Source organism: Orycteropus afer, unplaced genomic scaffold, assembly GCF_000298275.1.
Source record: "Orycteropus afer afer isolate SDZICR_OR568_19922 unplaced genomic scaffold, OryAfe1.0 scaffold00049, whole genome shotgun sequence".
NCBI lineage: Eukaryota > Metazoa > Chordata > Mammalia > Tubulidentata > Orycteropodidae > Orycteropus > Orycteropus afer.
This window is the reverse complement of record NW_006921636.1, coordinates 6,989,554-6,993,497: the sequence shown is the minus strand read 5'-3', so window position 1 is coordinate 6,993,497 and position 3,944 is coordinate 6,989,554.

The following is a 3,944-nucleotide window of genomic DNA, read 5'->3' as shown; positions in this document are numbered from 1 at the left end:
AGATTATCTTCTGTGTCTGTGTTAATTGGTTTCCCTTTTCTTTGTTGAAGAGGGTCTGTGCAATCCTTCTGCCTAGTCCGCCATCTTGCCGGCCTTCTACAATCCTCTTTCTACTGACCAGACGTTTACTATTTCCTTAAGAAGAAAATGTGCTTATAAGAAACTGAGTGAAAAGAATAATAAAACTCAGAATATTCTATAGAGAAAGGACCCCCTTCCCTAATTAAAAGTTCAAGTGCAGTTATCTCTTTTCACAGATAGGAAAACTAAAAAGATTATCAAGGGAAATAACATCCCAATGGTCAATCCATGAGTGGCCACCAAGTGCCAGCACCAAGTCACCTGATTCCAATATTCTCTCAAAACATCTCCTGCTCAGATCCACTGAGCAGCCTTCACACTGAGAGTTGTTGAGATTTTCTCTGAGGCTGAGTGAGGTCAAGTCAGCCTGAGTTGTCCATATAAATACAAGTGAAATCCCCCTCTACACTGTGCTGGCAAGAGATGTGTCCATTTGAAGTCAGATTTTCTATTTTTTTTTTTTTTGTATTCCATAATACCAGCCATCATTTATTTATAATCCCACTGAGTATCCTACTCAGATTTCTCAGCAGATATGGGTACTGAGGAAGGCTAATTAATGCCCCCTTCCTCTCCCTCATGGATCCCTGGGTAGGAGTAATTGCTTTATGAGGGTGATTATGGGGGTACCCACAGGCAAAAGGGAAATTATTGACGTCTCTAAGCAGATGTCACTCCCTTGCAACTGCTCTTGCCTGCAGCCTTGCCCAGACAAAGCTCTAGCAACCCCAGGATATTTCCATCAGCTTGGACTCTAGTCTCCTCTGTCATTCCTCTTTTGTCACCCCAATAATAATCATCATAATCATCAGTAAAATGGAAATAAGGATACAGTCTCGCCTATGGGGTTGCTGGGGGGAGGAGAGTAATGTGATAACACAGAAAAGGAACTTAGCACCACGCCTAACACTAAACACTCATTAATGGAACAGCTATAGCAATTCTAATAGTCATGATAACCACAGCTAACACTTAGTGAGCACTTACTATGTACCAGGCACTATATTAAATTCTTTGCTTGTACCTGGCCCCATTTAAGTTTCTTCCTCACTCATTCATCCTCGGGTTAAATTTTCTAATATAAGTAAGACCCGTGAGCTGTCTGGTGAGTTTTGAGTGACCAGATGCCTGATTCTAGCTCTTACTCTATTTTCTACTAGTTTGGTTGCCCTTATCAATTACTGGGCTTTCTGGCTCAAGTTCCTGGTAAATGCATGGGGTCTGGTTTTCTGTTCAATCCAAACATATATCCGCCTCACTTTCCAGTTATCTTACCCATCAACCCGAACACCCAATCATCCGTCCACAGACTCAGCCATGCAACTGTCGACTTACACATCCACCCATTCATCTACCCACTTACCCATATATCCGTGCACTTGTTCTTTTCATTCATTCATGCATTCTACCTTCTGTTCATCTTTTCACCCACTTACCCATCCACTGATCTATTCATCCATCCATCTAACCATCCGTCTGTCCATCATTCTGTCCGTTCATCCATCCACCCAATCACTTACTCATCTACTCACTCACCCATTTAGCCATCCACCCATGCATCTATCTAATTGCTCCCTCATCCACACCAACAATCCACTCTTGCCTCTGTGCACTCGCCCATCCACCCACCTCACAGTTCTGGAGTGTCTGTTGCACGTAAGACTCTTTGCTGAGTGCTGGTGTGGTCTCTTGGGCTTCTTCCCTGGAGGAAATGTGGGTGCCCAAGATAATCTCACAGAGGGGTGGATATAGGGAAGTCTGCATGGAGTCCAGGGAGTCCCCTTTGTGGCTTGCACTTTGCCAAAGCATTGACTCCCAGGGTCTGTGGCCAAGCCATGATGAAATGCAGGGCCGGGATGGACTGAGGCACAGGCTTCCAGAACAATTAGAGGTAAACTAACAGCTCCTCCCCACACAAGAGCCTGGGAACTCCAAGACACAATGGAGAAGGAGCAATTCAGCAACAGGAGGCAATCAAAGCCAGAGAGATCAAAAGCTAATTAGCTGATTCTCCTAAGATAGTATTTCATTAAAATCCAGCTTCCCTGCCCTTTGGAGACATGTCTCTCTGACCTCCCCTTCATTGCCCTCATCCACTCCTTGATCTCAGCCTCTTTACTGACCTCCGTATCCTCGTTTATCCGCCTTCTAATCTAACCCGCCCCCAGCTACCAGGGTAGCCTTTCAAAGGCACAAATCTGACCCTGTCACTCCCCTGCTCACAATTCTTCATGACTCATCATTGTCCAGGATAAAGGACAAGTTCCCAAGATAGGCAAAGGCTGTTCATTCCTTTAGCACATATTCCTGAGCACAGACTAGGTGCCAGGCCTGGGACAGAAGTAGTGGTAAGGCAGACCCACCCCTACCCTCCAGGAGCTCACATTCAAATGGAGACATAGACAGGGGGCTTTAAACACAAGCGAATATTGATACTGTATTTCTCCACAAATAACACACGTCTTCTACATTTGTTTGCCGATCTCTCTCTCCCCCAACCCCCAGAGGTATTTTTGTAAACAGGCTTTGCTAATTTTTTTTTTTTTTTTACAGCAATATATATATTTTTTAATTGGCATAGCGGCAGTGCTTACAAAAATAACTGAGGTGGAATAGGGAGCAGTTGGCAAACATAGAGGGAGCGTGTTGTTTGTGGAAAAAATACGGTAATCACTATGAAGAGAATAAGTGGAAGGACATTCTGAGCTGCAGTTAGACAGGAAAGCAGGTACGAAGGCCCCGAGCAGGAAGGAGTTGAAGTTGAAGGAGCTGGAGCTGGAAGATGGTAGATATGGCCAAGACACAGCAGAAACTCAAATTCAGGCAGAGCTCATGCTTTTAAGCACTATGTTATATGGCCTCTAAGTAGAGTGTAAATGATTCACAAGTACTGTCTTGTTTAACACAAAAGCAAGTCTTGCCAGAGTTGATCAAGGCAGGATTCTTAGGTGATTTCTTCAAGATTGCATCCTTATGATCACAGCATGGCTGCCATGGCCATGTTCTCACATTACAACTCCAAGACACAAAGGAAGGAGGAATATCTTCTCCCATATTTCTTTTCACCATGGAAAAAAATTCTTTGCTGTAAGCTTCCCACAGACTTCTGCAACCATCTCAATGGCCGATACTGGTCACGAGACCACCATCCGCCCAAATGGCAGCAAGGTTGCCTGATACCCATGTGTAGTCTGGCCTCACCTTGATTTGCCTTTGGAGGCTGAGCTCAACTTCTCAGAGCATATGGCTACCTAACAGCTGAACAAAACCGGGGTTCTTTTAGAGAGGAGGTTAGGGGTTTGGTTCTTGGCCTGGCAACCAGTGTGTTGGCTGCAATGGTCAGCTCTCTGAAAACTTGAAGTAGTCTCATCCTATCCATCTCAATGATCCAGGCGATCCAAGCATCACTTTCCCAGGTTTGTATAAAGTGGGGGACACCTGCCTTGTTCTCCCAGGCCACTCTGGTACCAGCTGTCTCTGAGATCCTGGGGAAGGCCTAGGACAGCAGAGGGCACACTGCTGACTCTCTGTCCCCTTAACCTCTCTCCCCTCTGCAGACTCATGGCGTTGGATCACATCTCAGACAGCCATGGCGCCCAACCTCCAGTCCCTAAAAGTTTTCCCTAGCCCAGTGTGGACTGAGAAAAGCAAGCATGATGGAGCGAGTGTTTTATAAAGCTGAATTGATTCCATGTAAAGGGAGATGGTTGTTTACTTTCCTACTCAGACCCTCTAATGGCTTCCTAGAGCACTTAGAGTAAAGACCAGACTCCCCACCCTGGTTGACAGGGCGCTCTAGGAGTGAGCATCTCCCACCACCAGGGGCGGATTACCTAATAAGCAAGGTAAGCATGGGTTTACTT